Source organism: Cibotium barometz, chromosome 49, assembly GCF_041138505.1.
Source record: "Cibotium barometz isolate CiBa-2024 chromosome 49, ASM4113850v1, whole genome shotgun sequence".
Classification (NCBI taxonomy): domain Eukaryota; kingdom Viridiplantae; phylum Streptophyta; class Polypodiopsida; order Cyatheales; family Cibotiaceae; genus Cibotium; species Cibotium barometz.
Genome location: NC_141094.1, coordinates 34,376,923 through 34,400,727, shown reverse-complemented (window position 1 = coordinate 34,400,727; position 23,805 = coordinate 34,376,923).

Below are 23,805 nucleotides of genomic sequence, written 5' to 3'. Positions count from 1 at the left end.
TCGTGCGATAAGTTCTTAGGAGTTGGTTTAGAAGCAGTAAGCTCATTAACCACCAAGACTAAATAAGTCTTCTCGTTTTTCCTTATGGCTTGCTTAGCTTGGGTGTGGCTAAGGAGTGCACATCCACTAGATTCCCTTAATCCTTTAAGATAAACACGCTCACCATTGAAAATAAATGATAAATCATGAGAGTTGTAATCAATGCATGGGTTATGCTCATGTTTCTATGGCATACCAATGATAATATCACATGAATACAAGGGTGCAATGAGAAATGTGCGAGGTTGATTGTAAGGAGCAATGGATAATACAACATCTTTCACTTCCCTAATGCAATGGTATTTAGTTCCTAGGAATGCACTTTTTAATCTTGTACTTAGAAGGAAAAACATATAATCTAAGATCATGCACAAGCTTTTCAAAAATAAAATCGTGTGTACTACCATCATCATGCAATATACTTACTTCCTTGCCCTTAATTGTACCCTTCATTTTAAGAAGCATATAAGGAGAGAAAAGGTCACCGTCGACATAAGGTTGGGTTCAATCTCCCCTGGGTGAGTGTGGCCCATCATACTGCTCACCCATATTTAAATATATTGATTCTTGCTTTTACAAAAAAATACTATTAAAAAAAAGCCTAATAGCTTTTTGAGTCTTTGAGTGTCCAAGCTCCCTACAAAAAAATAGCAAGCCTAATTATAGAGACTTGGGCCCACCAAAAGCATAAAATACTAATTTGTATGTATAAAGTTTTGAGGTTAAGACCTTCCAAATATGAAAACCTAAGAGGTGATCACATGTCTTCCAAGATATCTCATTGTGGTCTAACACATGTTCCACCCGCGAACTAACACATAGTCCCACTCAATTATCGCCTACACCAAAATAATATTAGTCAGCGCACATAGTCGATTAAACACAATAACTGACTATATCATACAAGCACACATAACTGATTTAACATATTAATCCTAGAAAATGATATAAATAAAAAGGTGCATCCCATACATAAATATTGATCCGATCTACATACTTCATGTATGGAATTAAAATAATGGCATCATCCACATTCTTATGTGAAAGAAATGATCGTATAGGCATCCCCACTTGACCATAGAGTTCATGTGACTAACATGCATACATTATGGACACAAGGATTATAATTACAACGCATAATCCCAATCATCCTACGCGCATAGTTGGTTGACTTCTTTCCAGCACTTGATGCTAATGAATTAGCCACACATAATCTCTTTAACAATGCCTTTCTCTTAGCACCCATAGCATATAATGCAAGAAAGATCATGAGGGCCATGATTTCTTACCATGCTTCCTACATTTACTTGACCATTTGACATATCCTAGGCTTCAACCTAGAGATGAGTTACTACAAGTTCAACCCATCAATCCCTACCACGATTGATGAAAATTTCCTTGACCCTAGCTTTGTGTAAATGAGGTTTAGTGTGCTCTCTCAACTTAGTTGTCCATTCACTAACCCTTCACATAATTAATGCCAGACTTTAATTATCAATTGATCATACATCTCCTCAAGTCTAACAAGGATACGCATAGCTTATCCCAATCACTCTCAACACTTATCCCAGTCACGCATGCATGCCCACACGGCCATGTGTGTGTGCGTGTGTGCATGGAGGGGTTCACACATACACGCCTTAATGCTTAGGTGTGAGTGGGTGGGTACATGTTTAAGGATGTGTGTAATTGTTCATGTGGAAATGAGTGTTGGTGGTGATGTGTGGGAAAGGGGGAAGGGGGGTGCTACAAATCGGCTCTAAGTCTACCCTTAAATCTACCCATTTATTTGCTAATGAGAATATACATGTCTATGAGTATATACATGTCTATGAGAATATACATGTCTATGAGTATATACATGTCTATGAGAATATACATGTCTATGAGTATCGGGATTAACCGATGCACATGACATCCCCTCCTACTAAGCTTGGAGCATTGGGTAATCCATACACCTTTGCTCCGATTCCATTTCAGTCCAATTGAAGACTACACTTCATATCCATCAAATCGGCTCAATCTCCAAGCTCTCTGACTTGGTCTTCACTCAAGTTTACTAGCTTAGTCTTTGGATCTTCTTAATTACATGCAGACTCTTCCTCCTCATAGAATTTGGAGAGATTTTTCTGAAGCTCCTCTGAAACTGTTGGGATGACCTTATCCTCCTCCAAATAGGATTTGGAGAGATCCACCTCCTTGGGAACTACCGGGTTGACCTTATCCTTCAAATAGGATTTGGAGATATCCACCTTCTTGATTTGTGGTTTTGGTTATGGTTGGGCTTTTGGCTCTAGCTTTGGCTCTAGTTCTGGTCTGACTCTAGCACGTGCATGCTAGGTAATGGATTTGGAGATATCCACCTTCTTGATTTGTGGTTTTGGTTATGGTTGGGCTTTTGGCTCTAGCTTTGGCTCTAGTTCTGGTCTGACTCTAGCACGTGCATGCTAGGTAATGGAACCTCCTTGAAAACACCTCTTTCTATGATCATGGATCCTAAGAACTAGAGCCAAAGCTAGAGCCAAAAGCCCAACCATAACCAAAACTCTTTTCTTAGAAGCTCTCTTTTCGTTGCATTAATGCTCTCGGTCATGGGTTGCTGAACAACCCTAGGTGATTCCTCCTTAGCCTTGGTGGATGCTGCCATGAACTGTGTCCATGTTTCCTTGAGATATGCCCATCTTTGCTTGTGTAGAAGTTGGCCTTGATGCACCTCTTCTTGAAGCTTTACTTGATGTGATTCTTTCTTCCATTTTGCCGATGATGATTTGTTCTTGGCATTCTTGTTCCCTTTTGTATCATTCTTCATCTTCCCGTCTCTAATGACTCTGCACAATCTTATACTCATGCTATAAATCTTCTTTCCAAGCATTACAAGGTGAGGTGTTGGTGGAGGGATTAGTAAAAAGAAGTCATTTCCTACCTAGGTTAGACCTACAATAAGTATTGTGCAAATTCTATCCTACACGCAACCTATGCTACATGCAGCAAAAATGGGCTAAAACCTTAAAAACAAGAAACCCAAATTGGTTTTTCCACTTTCTACATTGAATCTAGGGCTGAAAACATTGTTGCTAGGATTGAACTCATGCAAAATACAAAAACCCTAATTTTGGCATGCAAACCCTAATTTTTAGCATGCATAGGTTCTATCTAGGCTTATGCAGGAATGGCCTAAGCTCTAATATCAATGTAACATGAGGAAACTCGATGGAAGAATCGGTAACTTCAATGCTCAGAATTCAATAATCGTTCATGAAGCAAATAGCGCACAATATAGAATAAAGTGTGCATAGAGAGAGAGAGAGAGAGAGAGAGAGAGAGAGAGAGAGAGAGAGAGAGAGAGAGAGAGAGAGAGAGAGAGAGAGAGAGAGAGAGAGATATTAAGCATGTACTAAAGACCCAATGGGCCTATGAGACCAAAGTGATACAATAATGTCCATGGCATATCTCAGCATGGAATGGAAAATAAAACAGAAAGAAAACATAAACAAAGCTATCTCACTGGGGTGATACAAAATTGACCATGGAAACTTATCATGGAATACTAAGAACATAGAAACATGAGAGCAACATCAGCTCTGAGTAGATGGTATACCGCTCTCCAAAATATCAAGCATGGGGCTAATGAGTATGGCCGAGAGGTCTCCCTCAGCTATGTCACGTGGAAAGGTAGCTCAATGGTGGTGGAGCATGTCTTGGATCATCTGGAGTTGATGAGGTGATCATGGATGATGGGGGGGCCAAGGGCGTCAGGCATGCTGGAGAGTAGAGGCTCGGTCCGCCGAGGTAACTCCTCTCGGGCGAGGTAGGTCCACACAGCAACTTGTGGAGGGTCACAAGATCCACTATGTCGGTGTCCTCCACCTCACTAATGAAGAAACTGGTGATGGTTGGCTGGCAAAGGGAGGGGTTGGGGTGGCTAGGGCAAGGCTCTCTCAAGAAGCTGTCCCTGTGTCTTTGGAGCTCAATCAGAAGAGGCCTAGGCAACATTGGTCCTGGAAGTCAATGATCATGGGGGGAGAGTGGACCGAATCCCTCATGAAATAAACAATGAAAGCTCCCGCAGATCTCATAGTATATTGGGCAGTGGCATATGTAATGCTCCTTTGTCTCAACCTCTATGTGGCATAGTTGGTAGATCCTCTCCTCTCTGGGTCTCTGTATGAGCTTCCCGGCTATGAACATGCGCTCATCTCTGCTCTACCTATCTCTCCACTCTGAGAGGCGATGAGATGAAACCCGTATCTGGCCAATTGCAATCCGCATGGCATGGGACATGTGAACACTCAAGTAGTATCATACTCTAGAGTGGCCCTCAAGTGCTAGCTATCTGGAGGACTCCAGATAGCTAGCAACCCGTATCTGGCCAATTGCAATCCGCATGGCATGGGACATGTGAACACTCAAGTAGTATCATACTCTAGAGTGGCCCTCAAGTGCTAGTTATCTGGAGGACTCCAGGGCAAGCTATGGGGATCCATATGACTGATGCGATGGAGTATGTGACTTTTTGGAAGAGTGCATCCACTACCGTCGGGGCTGCAACAAACTCTGCCTGGATAATCTAGTGTGATGGTTTTCTACGGAACATATGGGAGAACATCATTACTTGGGGCCTCTCAACTCGCTACCAATCCTCATCGAATAAATCTAGCCCCCAGAAGGGTTGCTCCATACATCAAGGCTGGTGTGACGAGGGTGTCGAAAAGCCAGCCCTTCATCCTTGGCTCCTGGAAATGTGCCTTGAGGCACTGCCGCTCAAGTAAGCTGCTCAAGTAAGCTCAAGGCTGCATATCCCTGCGTCACTCTAGCATGTGCTCCGGAAACCATGGTAAAGCATGGGCCACTAAAAGTGACACCAAGGTAGACATAGGATGATCTAATCTCCACAGGATCCCCTTTTTATGTGAAGCTCAATCTAGATGTGGAGGGGAGAGAGGTATTGAAGACCATTACCTTGGTTTTACCAAGGTTAACAGAGAGGTCCCACTGAGTGCAAAAGTCATGTAAGGCATCCAACTGTCTCTGAAAGACCTGAGTCTGAGAGTAGGACAATGTCATCTGCATAAAAAAGTAGTATGGGGATCGATATGCTTGCTAGTGTGGGACTAGCCCCACCTAATCCATCAATGAAGCTTGAGATCTCATCAATGTAGAGGCCGAAAAAGAGTGGGTGATAGAGGGCAGCCCTGTTTCACCCCAATAGTGCTAGAAATATCTTGTGAGGATGTGCCTCTTGGGGCTCTCACTCGTCCGGTGATGAACTCATAGAGGGAGATGATTCTCCAAACCATGTCAACTTCGATCTCCTGTAGACGGTGTAGGAGGTGGGCTTGGGGTACAGTATTAAAAGCTTTGTGAAAATCCACAAAGCAGCAGTAAATCCTCTGATGTCATGCTCTACCCTCCTCAATGATGGCACGGAGGGTGAAGATGTGGTCAAGGGTAGAGTAGCTCCTCCGAAAGCCAACCTATCTTGAGGCTCTACATCCCTGGCTCAATTTGAGCTCCACCTCTAGCAGCACTGATCCATAGAGTTTGGCCAATGTGTGGCCAATCATGATCGTCATGTAGTTATTAGGATCAAGAGGATCTCTTGCATCATTGAGGATGGGGGTGATGGTGTTGGTTGACCAAGAGGGTGGAAATCCTTCACAAATTGAACATGTAGGCTAGTAGGGGTGCCAGGGTATCATCGGCATGCAAGAGTACTCGGTAGTGAGTCCCTCATGATCCTAGGCTTGCCCATTGCATAGTCTACGAATGGCCTTAGGGACCATGCCCTTTGTGAAGAAGGTGGAGGTGGTGGGACGACGGGGATCTGGTTATAGGGGTAGGGGTGGCTCGTGGGGGATATGATAGAGGGAGCGTGCATAGGAATGCCATGTGTTCGGGTAATAAGTGTTAGTTGTGTGGGAGGGGTGGCTCGTGGGGGATATGATAGAGGGAGCGTGCATAGGAATGCCATGTGTTCGGGTAAGTGTTAGTTGTGTGGGAGGGCGATGTTCTCGAAGCTTCCTCCAGGCCTCTTTGCAATTTGTCCCTAAGAAAAGTTGGTATAGCTCATCCTCTTTTCGAGCATAGAAATCCTGTTTCTTGCATTGGGTGAGTCGTTGAGAAGTTCGTTGGTGCTTGGTGCTTCATGATTTGCCCAATCCGTACCTCATGCTTAAGACGGGAGTGTGTGGCCCGGCATTTCATCATCATACCAATAGTTCTGGGGTATGGAACTGTAAGATGGCTTGGCAGTAGACTGCCACGTGCAAATAAAAGAAGCAGTGGGGCAGATGTGTGGAGTATGGTGGTGAGATGTGCTGTGAGGGTGGATAGGGGGACATTAGGTTCACATCTTGGAGTTGACGGTAGATGTGGTTGGAGTAAACAAGGTCAAGCTCGTGATCAAAAAGGACTTGAGTGTAATGTGAGATGGGGGGTGGTGGTGGAGGGACGAGTGGTGTGCATGTAAGAGTGAAAGAGAGGTAGGCATGGTCAGCTTTAAAAGGGGGTGGCAAAACAGAGAAGTCGGGGGGAGAAGGTGTGCCAAAGCCGGAGATCCCATAAGGTGGTAGTCCACGGTTCCTGAGTGAGGGGAGGAGTTGAGGGCGCCGGAGGAGACATCCCATTATAGATAAGGAGACCACGTGTAGCTCCCAGCTCTAAGAAATATCTCCCATACACTGTGACCTCCTCACGGTCCTGTGATGATCGCTGTAGCCCTGTGTCAGTGATGTCCAGCTCCTGTAGTATGATAGGGTCATCTAGATCAAGTAGTGGGACCTGATGACTTCTCGTCTTGGCATTGAAATCCGAGTGTAGGAGGACTTCCCCTAGCTATGAGAACTCCATGATATCCCCATATAATGGTAAGTATGGTGACTGGCCGTGATGTGCGGTGTAAGGGAAGTGGCGTGGTGCAAAATAACACACAACAATGTGGATGACTCTGTCATCACTGCTAAGCTGTAGCCACACCCAAAGGTACCGTGCATCCTTGTCCTTCCAAACAATGCTGAGAATCTGTCAGAGATGGGATCTAAAAAGGACAGCTACCCCCCTAGAGCCACGTACTCCTCCTCTGATGTGCGGGTCTCGCCTCGAAAAGCTGACTCCCACTCATACTCGGCTATGTATGGTAAGCCCCTCTCAGGGCTCTAATGAGTCTATGTATAAAAAATAACATCCTTGCTTTGGTGAGAATCTCGCTCAAGCCTCCTGGAGGATTAGACTACAACATGCCATTGCATTTCTAGACTGCCAACCTCAGGTAGAGAGAGAGAGAGAGAGAGAGAGAGAGAGAGAGAGAGAGAGAGAGAGAGAGAGAGAGAGAGAGAGAGAGAGAGAGAGAAGAGGACACAATATTGGGTCTCAAATACCCTCTGTAGGGACCCCACCACGAATGGGTATTTGCTTTATTAGAATGATGTAAATCTAAAATAAAGATTGGTTCTTGAACTGCACTTTTCACCTTGGCTGGAGCACTTCCCCTTGGTTATCCTTGCCCTTGGAACACACTTGCCCTTTGTGAATTATGAGATGGATGGATTGAAACCTACATTGTATATTTATACCCCTTTTATGTTCCTTTAAATTAGGAAATGCCAAAACAAGTTCTGCCTAGAGCCTAAGCTTTGATACAAAATAGTGGAAGCAAAATCTTCACAATACAAAGCACTGAATTATAGAAAGAGGTGGAGAGTAAATTACATATTGCTTACAAACTTTACTTACAAACTTATGGCTTTTTACCCACCTCTGTGACCTGGCTAAGGAGCTTTGATAGTGATCTAGATAGATGCTAGACAGAGGATGTCTTGTTTTCAAGAGCTCTTGAAACATAATGAATGCTACAATGAATAAAAGCTACCAAACTACTCTCTCTCTCTCTCTCTCTTTATATATATACATACATACACATATATATATATATATAGTGTGTGTGTGTGTGTGTGTGTCCAGAGTTAGAATGGATGTACATCTGGTGGATGTACATCGACCATGTCGGGCCACCAACCCATGACTCAGTCTAAAATGATTAACACTAGTTTGGTACCAAAACAGGACACTTGAGTGTCCTTTTTTGGGGGTTGCAAAAAAAAATCAAACTCCTAATGTAGGCTTTAAAAACCAAAATGCTTCATTGGGCATGTAGAACATAACCCTATGCTTATGTAAAAAATGCTAAACATATAAAATGCCTTTTTATTTGGAAGTACATAAGCAACAAAGTAGCATATGTCTTGAAAATGAACATTTTTTAGGATTTTTCAGGATTTTTCCAAATATGCAAGCATCATTCTCTCAAAAAAAAAATCCAATGATATCAATAACATTTTTTCCAAGATATTTTGATAGCATACATCAGTCCAAGGAGGTAGAAGTTCACCAAAAAAATCATTTTCCTTTCCTAGAATTTTTTCCAAAAAAGTTGTATAAAATCAGCAAAAGTAACGCGTATTATCAAAACTCAATCACGCCACTAAAAAAAATTGTAGCCCTATCAATGAGAATGTTGATTATTGGTTTTCATGCTTGAGATGAGATAAATAAGCCATAATTTGATGTGTATGACACTAACTTAGCCTCCACTTAAGTAGGTTCTTATCGCCTAGTTCTAAAAAAACTGTAAAAAAAAACTACAAAATTTGATCATCTTTTTTCAAAAACTAATCATAACTATGCTTGCACAAGTAGACTACACCTATAGTTACAACAAATAATGCACTTACACAGCTTTCCCCTTTGATGAAAATCAAAATTAGGCTCATAATTCGACATTTTACGTATTAAAAACTGGTTGCGCAAAAGGCCATGTATGAGAAGAGGCCCAAAAAGTGGCTCTAAAGTTTTGGAAAATTCAAAACAAAGTAGTATTTACCCTATATAACATGGGTGCACCTCAAGTTTTACATTATTAGCTTGCATATGGAAGGAGAAAAATTCATGCTCCACCTGTATAAAAAACATCATTTCAATATTAGCGAGTCAAAAATTTATGCAATAATTATCGTTTGATGATTCCAAGATTTAGTTTACATCATGGGCTTTCCATCAAGCCAAGTTTCATGATTAAACTATGTCCCTTCTAAAAGTTATGTACAAATTACTACTATTTTGAAAACAGCAAAAATCATGCGTTTTATCAGCATGCGTCTAAGACAATTAAAATATTGCCTTGCAAAAGCTAAGAAAAGTGCAATTTAAAAAATCTCAAATTTTTTTGGGGTCTTGAGGAACTTCTGTGGATGTTAAGCATTTCAAAACTCTTGATAGATTGCCCACAAAAATTCAAGAAAAATGCTAACTTTCAGGACACTTTAGTGTCCTCAGGACACTTTAGTGTCCAATTACAGAACTAGTGTTAAACCGTTCATATAATCCAATCGGGACCATATTATACTGCAAAAAAATTACATAGGGACTTTACGTAATTCCCATGGCTATATAGGTCTGCTTGTACCCTTAAATGGGCATTACAGCCCAGGAATAATCTCCGGACTCTTGGATGCGTACTCCTCCACCGAGAATTCGATCCACCAATCAAGGGACGGATCGAATGGGCAGCAAACCCGTGTGGCTTTCGAAAGAGTCAATGAAACTTGGCACTGAATTTGCTCGTCTTTAAGGGAGCGATCATCGGCAAGCAAAAGGCTTCCCCCAAGGAAGCCTGAGCGATCACCCTTTGTGTCCTCAATTTTCTATCCAACCACCAGTGGGCGGTGATCACATAGCTTACACAAGAATGTATCCTACTTGGGAAAGTTCCAAGTCTATATAAGCCATCTCTCACTTGCTAGTCGGCTGATGAGTCTTTGATTCCCACTACTCAGTTGGATAGTAGCTTGTGATCATATTTCTAATAACGTCTACAAAATTCCTTTGAGTAGTAGGGGAGTCAGGCACTCCAACTTCTTAGTCCATATGCGTCCTTGAAGAAATAGGTTCCCTAGGAATAGGCCTCACTCATGCTAGCATCTTTGCTATCTCTCAAATGCTCGGTTTCTTGTGTTTCTTAGCTTCTATGGGGTTCTAGGGATTGTGAAGCATGTAGAGATTTGTCTTGAGAAGGTCCTCTTGATCCTAAGCGTCATTCGAGGTACTCTCCTTAGCATGGGATTGAGTCCAAAAATCCTACTTGACCTCATGTCCAGGGTGATTAGCTAAGAGCACCTTATTAACCCTTGCCGGAGACCTCTATGGCGTCCACACCGGCCACCATGTTATTTTCACTTCTTTTGGGCCACAAGTGTTAGAATGGCCGAAATTCACAAGAAAACCATGTATTGCACACAACGATATCCTAGGTTGAGTGTTAGCTTTAGAATAGGTGTTTACACTAGCTAGAGTGGTCAAATGAGCCCAAGGACCAAAATTTTAACTTTGGCCACCCAAGAGTGTGAAACCTAGAGGTCATCTACAAAACCTAAAATGTAACTCTCATGACTCATTCTTTGATGCAACTAATAGAGTGCTCTTCTTCTCTACTCTCTTGCTCTCTTGTGTCTTGCTTGCCTGATTCAATTAGAGCTGTTATATGCTCATTGTGTATGTGTGAGAGAGAGATTGAGTGAGAGGAGGGTCGAGCTTCCTTTGGAGTGCAACGGAAAGTGGCGGCAGAGTGGAGATTTGGAGTGGGGTTGCGAGGCAACATTGTGTCCTATGAGAATCCGAGCACAAGTATTCACGAGGTGAGTGACACACATTGACTATGTGATTGTGAGCTAGGTCATAGCATATTGGCTTCTTGGTTGAGCTATTTTATGCTCTTGGGTGTGGTTGGGAAAAGCCTCACGAGGACATTGGTTTGTTGTTGCACTCTTTCTATGGTGCAAGGGCTTCCCACACCCCTCTTGATACAAGTCCAGCAACGGTGATCTTGGATATTCTAGATTCATCTAATAATTTAAAAGTTTTTGCCTTTGTTAGACTTGTGAACATGCGCTCACAAGTTTAGTACATGTATACATGCATGGCTAAGTGAGTTACGAATGTGCGTGGCTATGTCCCAGTTACAAACATACATTCATAATATTTGGAATGTGTGTAGGGAAGTGAAAACCTATTTGGCCACGTAGAATCTACGGAGTTGTGAATGTGCATTCTGAGTTAGAAACGTATGTGGTTGAGAAAGTTAGGAATGTGCGTAGCTAGGAGTTGTGAACATGCATTCATATGTGAGAACGTGCATTCTCACTTTGGCATGTACTTACGGAATTCTAACAGGTCTACCACTTGTAGTGGTGGAAAGTAGGGCCATGTGATGGTTAGTTTTCGATTGTTTTTATCATTATGAGCATTTATGTGAAGAATATTTTTAAACCCTTTCTTAATGAGAATATCGTGTAGATTTTCCCTATCAGACTTGTATTCGGACCAGCAAGCATGCATACCCAGGCCTAGTCAAGCATGTATGTAGGCAAACCAGAGCAGTTTTCTATGTTTTAGCCTGGTTTTTTGTGTTTTAGCCTAAAAATCTAGATTTTTCCCTCTATTTTCTGTGTTTTAGTCAAGCATGTATGTAGGCAAACCAGTGAGCAGTTTTCTATGTTTTAGCCTGGTTTTCTATGTTTTAGCCTAAAAATCTAGATTTCTCTCTCTAATTTCTCTTAGATGATGCATATTTTTGGATTTTTTATTTGATAGCACACTCTAGCTTTCCCTAACCTATCTAATGATGTGTGCACAATGCATCCTAATGGTTTTTATACAAAGATAAATGGTGAGATTAAGTCCTAAAATAAACACAACTTAGAAAATTACAAATGTAAGAAGAAAACAACCAAAATCAAAGGAAATTGAATTGAAAACTTACTTGTAGTCATGCAACTTGAGCCCAAAGGGTTGCCTCAAGGTACATAAAATAAAGCATAAAACATCAACAAATAAGAGTCAAAATCGGTGGATTGTCACTCCAACTAGGCTATATCAGAATTGCAAATGTAAAGTATGTACAACAAGGGAGTCCTAAGCAAAGGCACTTCCCCTGGCGGTAGTGGTGCCAAAGATGTTCGAAGGAGAGGACACTCAAGCCTTTTAAAATAGAGAGAAGGAGAGAAGAATGCAAGGGTCATACCGGTCTACACCTCATATCACTCTTTGTAGAGTAACTTTCTCTTGTGGAAAGATAAGGGTCTTCAATCTTGTCTCCCTTATTGTCACCATGAAGGAGATTTGAAAATGGGTGGGGATCAGAGAGAGAGAGAGAGAGAGAGAGAGAGAGAGAGAGAGAGAGAGAGAGAGAGAGAGCTATGGAAAGCTTAACCTCTACTTCTATATCATAGTGAGTGAAAGCATGAGAGAGTAGATAAGAGAAGGAGAGCGGGAGAAGAGAGCATACATCATCACCATCACTCACCCAAAAAATCCCTAAGCATACATTCAATAAAGAAGAAGGGAAAAACATACAAGCAGCTCAATCACAAGAGTAAGAAGGCTCAAACTCAATTATGAGAATGGGATTATGTGTTTTCTCATTAGTCAAATTTTTTATATATAATACTCATTTATGCAATGCCCAACCACCCAACTAATGTCTGGGGCCTAATAAGCTGGCCTAGGTTAATTTCCTAACCTAAATGTAAATCACCAGCATAACACACATAAGTCATAAGCTCGGTGTTTAACTATCTTTTGACATTACACAAGTCACAAGCTTGGTGTTTGAGACTATCTTTTGGCATTACACAAGTTGCAAGCTCGGATACTTCCCATAATCATTTTACATGAAGTGAATTGCACAATACAAAAAATATGGCTTGAAGAAGTTGCCATGCATTTAGTAATATTAGCCAATGTGGTGAACATAAGATAGTGAAATGCATTTTTATTAGCTATAATTTAGAAACCAAAGGCTATCATCTCTACAGTCCTCTTTTTAAAAAATCATTGTCAGTAGTTATGTTCTCTTTATGGGGTGAGGATTCTATCTATCCTATGATGGAATTTAACAAACATACCTATGCCAATTCCTTGGACATGTGTAAAGATTTGTTGCAAGTGCTAATGTTTATTGATACTCAACAGATTTTGCCTACCATTTGTTGCAAGGGGGGAATGCTCAAAAAACTAATGCACCAACTTTTGATTAGCTAAGATGTAAATTCTAAAAGGTCAGTAATCAATGAGTCTAGGCTTATGCCTAAATAGGTTAAAATAACCTTTACAAAATAGTAAATTGTCTACTCCTTTGCAGAGTAGAACTAGATCAGGTGCTAAAACCATCTCTTCATGCTGAGTTTCTATTTCTTAGTTCTCTACATGATGTAGATGAATGTGCGTCTTTTAAAGAAGCTCAAGAAGATACAAATTTTGTTAAAACCATGCAAGATGAAATTCAAACCATTAAAAAAAAATGGTACTTGGGATTTAGTGGATCTACCACTTGTTTTGGTAAGAAAGCGATTGACAGTAAGTGGGTTTACAAAGTCAACAAGAGAAAGGCTGATGCTGCATATGTGGATAGGTTCAAGGCTAGAAGCATTGTAAAAGGTTGTGCCCCAATAGAAAGGGATCTTATATGACCACTATTAAATTTGTTACTACTGTGGCAGCCTAACATGGATGGAAAGTGCACTGATTAGACATCTGTTATGGCTCACCAAAATCCCCTTAGAGCAAGAAGATTCCGTAACTTTCTCGTGATTGAGGATCTTTCCATTGGCCAAGCTCGTAACCCTTGAGGTCTCCAAGCTCCACAACTCTTTGAGAAGCAATTCCATTGCACCTCCCACGAGTGTTGTCACACACTGCCTCATTGCACTATGTGTACTCATCCCTTCTCTCATTTGACTTCACTCACACACACTCACTTCACTCACACACACTCACTAGCATGGATTAGAGAGAGATTAGCAAGCGCAAGACTTTATTGCACAATGGGAGAGTTCTTTGTATTATGAGAGATATTCACTTATATACCTGACCATAAGTGTTCACACGCACTTAAGCTGTGGCCGACCGAGCACTTTGGGCTCATATAAGAGGCCTAATGCTATTACAATGACTACTCTCATAATATATCCATGAAGTACATCACTTGGGACTTCATCCTAACTTACTAGCACACACTCTTGAAGCAGAAATTGCCATAAGTATTCCATCATTGGACCATTACGTGCGCTTGTCCAAGTTGTAGATTTGGACACCATTGCTTCATATCTTGAGTTTATGACCTTTTGGTGTATCTACCTTGACTCCTTGATGTAAGATAATGGTGATAGCTCTTGTTAATCCTAGGAATGGGTTAACATTTCCCCCTTTCTGATGCCAATCGTGTCCTTGTGCATGGAAGACCTTTGTGTGGGGAGAATTGACAAGTTTTGGCTTTTGATGTTGAGTGACGTTCAATGGTACTTGTTCCTTTGGAAGGGATAAGAAAGGCTAGTTAGTAAATGAAAAGGTGAGAGATACAAGACTTCCTAATGGGGTGGGGGTGGTGGGGGTTTTGTGAGAGTGATTGCATTTTTATATTTTTGTGAGTATGTTTTTAGCAAAGTTACATATTTTTGTGAGCATGTTTTTATGTGGGTTTTATTTTTTACTTCCTTTGTTTTTGGCAAATTTACACATTATTTGTGTTATTTGGGAATCTAAGAGATGGTAATGATGGGTGAGAAGAGAAGGAAGGATCCGGAGGAACGTAGACAAAATCATCATAACAACATTATGATTCTCAGCTCCTCATTTGATTCATTGAAGCAACATTCATCATTTGAAGAAATTGGCCTTTGATGATGTCCCTTTGTGTGTCAGGATTCTTGTCAAAGTTGTTGAGTAGGACCTATTCCTGCATGCTTCTTCCCATGTGCTTTTAATGTTTTTATGTATATTTAAGTGCTCTATGAAGCAGATAATTATGAAGTACATTTAAGTGCTCTATGAAGCAGATAGTTATTAAGTACATTAAATGAGTCAAATAGACTCTTATTGAGCTGCTACTTGTTGAAGTAGCTAGTTGTTGGCAAGGCATGAAAGAATTACAATCAACTTGTGAGGCAAATTCAGCTATCTTCATTAAGGATTAGAGGTCAATGTTTTGTGAAGACTTGTGTTTGGAGAGGTCTGCAATTTGAAAAAAAATTCCAGGTGATGGGTTGTACCGTTGACCAAGCTATCTCCCACCATGCCCCCCCATCCAGAGATGTATTTGGAAAGTTGTTGATAATGAGGCTTTGGTGTAAATGTCCTCTAGTGCATGAGTATGGATATATACTCATGGAGCATCTGCTACATTAACATAGCCAAACGAATAGTAAGCTATAAGCTTAACAAAAATGTATTGGTTATTGAAGATCGTTGGTGGAAGTTTCTTGTGATATGCTACCATTTTTAGGTAGGCCATACTGTGACTCCCTTTTGTTTTTATCTCTCTTTTTTTTTTGGTTAACACCTTACGAGCAACAGGTTCTTGTGGCTACTCTCCTTTTTATGTCTGCTACGTAGCTTTTGCACTCATGCTTCTCATCCAGAGGGGTGAAAAGAGCATTGTGAGTTTGTCCTTGATGCGCTCATAAGTGTCCATTGCAGATGTGGGAATCGATTCTTGAATTTGTGGCCTAATTGTTGTCGAGGAGGTAGGTATAGCTTCTGGTTGGTTACCATTAGCGTTGATTGAACATGCAAGCTCTTGTGTATTTATTGTATTTATTGTATGCAAGAGAGGGGTTAAGTGGCTTGCTTGGGCCTCCATTCTTGTCGAACTTTAGGTGAAGCTTTTGGGGTTGAAGGTGTTGGTGAAGCATGTTTCCCTTTGTTTGATCTTGGTAACCATATGATAGGATTGCTATCATAGTATCCTTGTTCTTGAAGCACGTGTACAGGCACCCATCTTTGATGAACATTAGGAGTTAATGGTTCATGTTTTTGAGCAGGAGTGGGGAACTTCTTGATGTGCTTGGGAATCCAAGCTTTGGTATTACCTTGGTAGTACCCTTGAGCTTTCATTAACCTTTTTGGTACCCACACTAGTTGAGTCATCGTAGTTCTTTGAGGAACTCGCATTGGTATTTGTGGACGACGCTGTGGAGTAGTTTTATTCTTCCTTGGGGCCTTTGAGTTTTGTGTTGAGGAAGAGGCTTTGATTGTCGAGGCAACCAAATTGGATTGGCACCTTCGTAGTAGCCCTGAGCTACAAGTAGCTGCTTTTCCACCCACATTTTGATACCATTAAGATATCTTGATTTTGGCTATTGAGGTGGAGTTTTCTTTTTGGTTGAAGTGGAAGGTTTGGGGCCCTCCTTGACATTAGTTGCACCGAGGTTGCGCGTTTGAGACTCATGTGCGTCGTTGACAATGAGGCTTTAGTCTTGTGTGGAGTGGCTTTCGATGATAAGGCTTTTGAGCATGCCGCCGGCTCTTTTTGTGAGGTTGGTTAATGAAAAGGTGTTGGCTTTGGGGATTTTCCTTTGAGTTCCTTTTTAGAGATAGACGGTTGCACTTGGGGGACTTCTTTGGAAATAGCTGTTGATTGCAAGGTTTTAGCATTGGACTTTGTTGGTGAGGATGGAGTTGAAGGGTAGATTCTTTGTCTGAGTTAGTCACTGATGCAGATGGTAGGTCTTCATGTAGAGAGGCTTCCGAGGAAGAGGCTTGTACCTTTTTGTGTTCAGCATCATCGAAACCCATTAGGGTTGGATCCTCTTCCTTTGCAATACGGCATTGTCAACTTTGTGTCGTTGGATCATTATGATGACCCTATCGTTAGCAAAGCCCAATGATGCTTGGGTAGCAATAGTCCATTTATGCTCCAAGAGATCAAATTTGCCTCTAACACATACTTAACCACAAAAACTTACACGTAAGGGGGTTAGTTTCAATATACATTGTATGTTCAAAGTACCCCAAACATGGCATGTTGATGAGCGTTGAGTATTGGTTGACCTAACAAATCCCATAAAGGGTCATGAGATTGTGTTCTTATCATGGATAAAGCTATGCTTGGAGTGTGGTGATTTTATTATAAAGCTCAAATCCAACCAAAACTCTTGGGATATTTTGAGTAAGGTATGTTGGAAGTTCCAGCTCCTCCAAGGTCTCTTCCTCCTGTAATATTAATTTCACAATGCCTGCAGGAGTGTTCAAGGTGATTGTTTGCAACAGGGATTTGTCAATTGAATACCATGAGTCACGTACCCAGGTTCCACCTAGGATGACATCATACTCAAGGGGATCTAGGGTAACATGGAATCTAAATTCCACATCACCGATTGTTTGAGTAGCATAGCTAAAGCAACCTGGAACTTTAATGTTTTATCCATTGGAACCTCTTGCAAGAGAATTTTCTTTAGGGATGATTTGAAGTTGTCCTAATGAAACCAAGTGTCTATTGTCATGATGTTATGACTAGCTCAAGGGCTAATCAATATGCGTTTGCGCTTAACATCATTGCTCAGGAAATCTAACCATACCCTTATAAAATCTTCAAGAGGAACCATGAATGTTTCAGTTTTTGTTTTAGCTTCAGTTATCGTTTTGGTCTCATATTCCCATTCACTTTCATCATCTTCTTGGCTCTTAGCTTTTTCAAGAGTGCCCAATGTGTACAATGGCACACTCGATACTTTGACCACTTTAACTGAGGTCTATTTGGAAACTTGCGAATCCTTATAGTCTTGTTCCATGTAACTCTTGATATCTTGGTATAACTCATGTTTAGCCTTTAAAGGTACAAGGGATGAAGTGATGCTAGCTTCACCCACCACGAGAGAAGAGAACTCCTCCAAATAAGGATTTGAGAGATTGCTTAAATTTTGTAAGGGGTTTATCAAACTCCTCACGTGCTATTTCAATTGCATCCTTCGTGCAATCTTCCACTGATAACTCTTGTTGGCTTGATGAATTCATTTTCTGTAGAGAGAATGTCTTCCTCTTGAAACGGGAGCGATACTCCTCTAGTTTTTGTATTTTGGTTGCTTTTTTAGGTTTGACATTATAAGGTTCAATTACAACCAGTGATCCTGTATGATGACACTCAACAATGCTAAAGCATGAGCTCCTAAGCTTACTTTTTGCATTCCACACATGTCATGTGATCATAGTTTTCAATTTGGGTGGTTCTAGTTTCTTGATTGGTCTATGAAGTGCACTATCAGAACTTGTTTCGTCCTCACTTAGTGACGTACTAGAACTTGTTACATCTTTTGACTTTCCTTGGATCATCAGGTTTTCATTATATCTGCCCCATGCGACAAGAATGAACTTTCTTTTGATCTTTTGAATCATTGTCGCACATGTGGGTTTTGTGGTTTGAGAGGTAGCCTTTTAGATAGATGCATTCGCATCATGTGTAGGTTTTGGCTCTTTTGGGGATAGGTCCACCATAGGCTCTTGTCCCTTGTCCTTTATTTCAACCTTTGTTTTTACAGTTTTTGGCCTTTATTTTTCTTGGTTTTAGAAGGTTTTTGCATCCTCTTTTGGTTTCTATTTTAAAACATGCTCCTCTACCCATTTCGAAGTGTGTTCTTTTGCGTTCCATTTTACTATTTCTCATGCCTCAGATTGTAAGCGTATAAGCACATTCAAGGGTACCATGGACAATTGTCCATTTTACACACTCAAGATGTTAAGAGTTGTATTCTGTAAGGTGTAGGTTGCATTGAAGCAACTCACCTTGGGCAATCTTGGAATATGTGATCGATGCCACATCATTCACATATGGATTACAAAGTGTCAGACTGTGGCCATGCAAGTATTCTAAACTTTGCAGTCTGCCACTTTGTGCGCTCCAGGACAATAGAAACATTGAAGTGTTTTCTTAACCGCTTCCTGATCAGTTTCTACCCTTTGGACTGTGTTTGTGTGGGGCATGGGAGATTGAGGTTTTGAGGTAATTGTAGGTGAATTGGGGCATTGGGGTGTGTTATGACCAAAGGTTTTGCAATATATGCAGTACAGAAAATAGGCCTATTGTACGCACAATGGGGATTGGATGGACATAGTGACGATAATAAACACAAGGCATTTTTCCCATAACTTTGAGAGGCATTAAGTATGTTTGGTTTTGAGGGGGCTCATTCGCTCTTGGAGATTTCGTTTCAAAGTTTTTAAGTAAGGCTGTATAGAATTTAGAGAATGACAACTCCAAGATCAACTTTTCAATTCCTCCTTGCCAATGAATAGCCCTTGGTTGCTAAACATGCCCACAAATTCTAAAAGGCAAATGGTTAGGCAAATGGTTAGCAAATGGCTAGCTAATGAATTTTTGACCACAAGGGGAAGAAGAGAATAAGATCAAGATTAGTGGATGATAAGTGAGTTAATCACATTAATGGGCTGAGGTAGACTAAATAGAGTGATTAGAAGAAGCTTAAGGGAGTGAGGGAGGCTCTGATACCATGGTAAGATTTATGGATGATTAGTGAGTTAATCACATTAATGGGTTGAGGTAGACTAAATAGAGTGATTAGAAGAAGCTTAAGGGAGAGAGGGAGACTCTAATACCATGGTAAGATTTATGGTACCTCTTACAAGAACTAATTAGATTAATGACATACTAAGCACACACTAATGACACATGATTAACTTAAGCCTAATGAAAGATCCCTGCCCCCTCCGTGCAACGAAATCGGGGATACTAGCAGTGGAAGTAGCACTTCTTGTGCAGGGCAGAGCCTCTCACTCGGGGCCTCGCCCCCCACGGATATCCAGAAAAGAGACTAATCTCTCAGTTCTTCCAAAACGAACCTGAAAAAAAGCATCCCTCGCCGCCCAGAAAGCACGAGCAATTCCTCTAGGATATGTTTATTCTAACATAGTCAAGAGCCTTAACTAACCCAACTGATCTGACCGAACATGTAAGTCACATGGTCAAATCAAGGAAGAAACTTACACTTAGATCATAGAGACCAATGCTTTTTTCCTCATTGAGAGGCACATCAATTGATTCTTTTCCATAGAACAAGACTATCTGGGATTTACTTCATCTATCGTACCATAACAGAATTGAGTCTCATTTTAGGGATCCATCAGTCCATGTCCCATGGGTTAGCCAACCGCCTACCAACCATTGTAGTGATAGGATCCATTTAGGAATTTGGTTATGTTTTGTCTCGGGTACCAGCAAAAAGAGTTCCCAGGCCCCCTAGCTGGTGCTTCATGCAAACTTCAAGAGTTAGTCACACCACTTACACACCCAATATGAAATTGCTTGTTTCACAGATTCAGCTGACTTTAAAACAATATTTTAATGAAATCATAGTATCACTGATCATAATCCTCCAAAATATCCGGTTGAATTCTAATTTCCAATCATTCCTCATCGATGTACCTATGGCATCATTGGTAACCAGAACGCTCACCACCTGTTCACTCAGGGGCCTTTTCAATAGTTCCTAGCTCATAGTACCCAGAAATATATTCACTTATAAAGATCTAGATTGAAGATCAGCAAGATCAACCAATAGATCCATATAAAAGAGCCATGGACTCATCTGTTGAACCAGCAAGGTTAATCAACCAGATCCATGCCCGAGTTCAGAAAACAACTCTAACTCCTTGTTTCATTTTCTTCCTCGACACACGCGTGGGTATCTTCGGCAACCCAAAGCCGAAGCACCGTATGGTCAGCACCCTCTAGGATCCTTCGCAGGTCACCTAGTGCTTCACTCATAAGCTGCTTCCTTGGTCCCTCATCCACCATACCCAGAAGCTCACCATTTAAATTGAACCGAGGTTGGTCAAGACCTCGGTCGATCGTGCTACGCGAGACATCCTCCGTTGACTCTCCGTCAGCTGTTGCAACTTTATCACCTAGGTCTCCAACGACCTCATTCACAAGACGGTCAAAATGCTTCCCCAGTATTCTTGACATAAAACAGTCACATCCATTTACATCACATCACATCTTATTACATCCACATCCATTTACATCACATCACATCTTATCACATCCACATCCATTCACATCTTATCACATCCACATCCATTCACATATTATCACATCCACATCCATTCACATATCCTCACATCTTATTCTCATTTCATCATTCACATATCCTCACATCTTATTCTCATTTCATCATTCACATCCACATCCATTTACACCACCTCACATCCCATCCACGTTCATTTACATCACACTACATCTTATCACATCCACTCACATCTTATCACATCCACTCACATCTTATCACATCCATTCACATCCATTCACATCCTATCACATCCCATTCACATCTATTCACATCTTATGACATCTCATTCACATTTAGTAGCTTATTCTACTTCGATACCGATGATGGGACTTTTTCTAAATTTCTGCCAATTGCTTGGCCTAGGTAAAGGTACTTTTTCTCGATGGATATTTTTATATTCTTTCTCAAATTTCTCAAGTGAATATATTCAATATTCTACTTTTGTAAAAGAATTCATGGGATTTACAAAAATCAATTCTACCCATATTTCTCAATAATGCTCAAATTTTCACTTTTGATAAATACTCGTAATTTGAATTATGCTAAAAATTTCTCTTTTTCCATTTAATTTCTTGGATCTCAATTATCATGGGAATTTCTCTTTTTTGTATTTAAATGATTACATTCAAATGTCATGAGAATTCCTCTTTTATCATAAAATAAATTTAACTGCAATTCCTCTTTTCTTTAATAAAAATATCCGTTATTCAAATATGCCAAGAATTTCACTTTTTCCATTTAAATTATTTAATTCCAAATGTCATGGAAATTTCTCTTTTATTATTTAAATTTTCTCATGCTTAAAATAAATTTATCTAAAATTTCTCTTTGAATTTTAATAAAAATATCCATTAATTCAATTATGCCAAGAATTCCACTTTTACCATTTAGATGAATGAATTCCAAATGTCATGGGAATTTCTCTTTTATCATTTAAATGAAATTACTAAAATTTTCTCTTTTCGTAATTATTTAATTATGTATAAACCTTAAAAATTACTTTACCATGAATTTGATGAAAATCATTCTTTTAGCCTAGGATATTCAATCTTAGAATATGGTAGGAAGTCCTCTTTTCAAATTATGCATAAGAATGAGTTATGTATTAATTTCTTAAAAATTTTGCTATAGCTCCGCTGCTATTACTGATAATTTTTAATATTTTCTAAAAGAATAAGACTTAGAAATATAATTATGATAGTATAACTATCTTTTAGACTTAAATCTAATTTATGGATTCAAATCATAAGATTACCATAATTTTATTAGCATAAAAGTATAAAAAGCTATTTTCTTAACCTCTAGCTTCACAAGCCTAGAGTTTGATTTGTGAATTAAGAATTTATCAATGAGAAGTATCATTTGAATAAGAATTAGTCATAGGAATGACTATTCTTTTGGGGAGAGAGATAAACATAAAAAGCATCCTAATTAAGCATAAATGTAAACTTTTCTTAATTGTTCATTATAACTCTTAAAAAAAGCTTGATTTGCATTATAAACACTTAATTAGAAACTTCTCAAGCTTGAGAGGGGTTGAGAAGTGAAATCATACCATGAAAATTACATCTTACCTCTTGATTTGGCTTGCTTCTTTATCTCAAAAGAAAGCCCCCAACCAATCAATTGGTTTAGTATGTTGAGAAGAAAGCTCCAAAGAGAGAGAGAAGCTCCAAGTTCTCCCAAAAGTAGAGAATTTTTAAGGGATAATAGACAATATCATTATTTTAATGTAATACTGGCATGGTATAGCTCAAAGATGAGAATACAAAAGAATGAGGGTCTATTTATAGGTGAGGGAGGCCACTAGCTGAGTCCAACTAAGTTCTAGAATTTTTCAGCTTCAGTTTGGCTGAATTTGGACTAGTTTAGCTCCCATTTTGATCTAGTTTGATCCAGGAGAGAGAGAGAGATAAAAATATCACATTTTTTTGAATTAAAAACTCATCCACACGTGTGAAATAGGCGCCTACCTCAAAGTCCCCCCTCCTTACCAAGGTGTCATAAATATATCATTATTCCAAAATATCTCATTTTTTTAAGTAATATCTCATAGTTTTTAACTAATAAACCTTGTACTCAGTCAACTCTTCATCTTATGTGAGCATTTACTCATTTTTGGATATTTTCTTTTATTCCTTGGATTTATCTCATCCCAACACTTGGATTAATCCTATTGGTCCCATAGGAACCTTAATTGGACCATAATCCAAATTTTTTTGAAAATCTAGACACTTAGGCTAAGGTCCTTTATACACATTTTCAATTAATTCCAAATGCACATTGGAAAGTTCTTTTTGAATTTTTGTTTCAGGGGAAACCATTTTAGACACTAGGAGGATTTTTATATCAAAAAATATCTTAATTTTGGATTATCTCTCTCTAGGCCAAAATAGGATAAAACAAGATCTTTATTTTATTTCAGAGAGGAAAATAATTACAAGAACAGAAGGGGAGGTTCTTACACCTTTACACCTCAAAAGCTGGAGGGAGGAATCTTACACCTAAGGTGGGTGATACCTAAGCAAGATCATGATGAGAGTATGTGAAATGAAGTGATTGATCACAAGCTAATTAGGTTGCAAGATAGATTAACTTGTACTCATAGAGAAGCTTGAGATGTGCTTATACTGCCCCATTGCTTTGAAATTGACCCCTTTTATATAGCTTGGTCCATGCATGTGAGATTATCTGGTTTAGCTATATCGCTTCATGCTCAACATCTACTCACTCCCTGCCTCCACATATGCTCTATGGCACCACACTTCTCAACCCCCCCTTGGTGCCATATCTCTGGGCTGTTGAAATATACAAGTGAATAGGGTGTGTGCGGGAACAAGCCCTTGGTTAGAGGCTG